Source organism: Gigantopelta aegis, chromosome 6 (assembly GCF_016097555.1).
Source record: "Gigantopelta aegis isolate Gae_Host chromosome 6, Gae_host_genome, whole genome shotgun sequence".
In the NCBI taxonomy this organism is placed as follows: domain Eukaryota; kingdom Metazoa; phylum Mollusca; class Gastropoda; order Neomphalida; family Peltospiridae; genus Gigantopelta; species Gigantopelta aegis.
The window spans coordinates 57,902,502-57,902,770 of NC_054704.1; positions in this window are offsets into that span (position 1 = coordinate 57,902,502).

Here is a 269-nt window from a genome sequence, read left to right on the forward strand (position 1 = left end):
TGCAGTGTGATTGATTGATGTTTACATCACCTACCGAAGGTCCAACGACAGATCCATAGATGGTGCAGTGTGATTGATCGATGTTTACATCACCTACCGATGGCCTAACGATGGATCCATAGATAGTGCAGTGTGATTGATTGATGGATCCATAAATAGTGCTGTGTGATCGATCAATAGCACATGACATTATCCCCTAAATAATGCATGTTTTTATACTTATATATGGACATGTCAAAATGCTGTCTGTAAATGAAAGAAAAAACTAA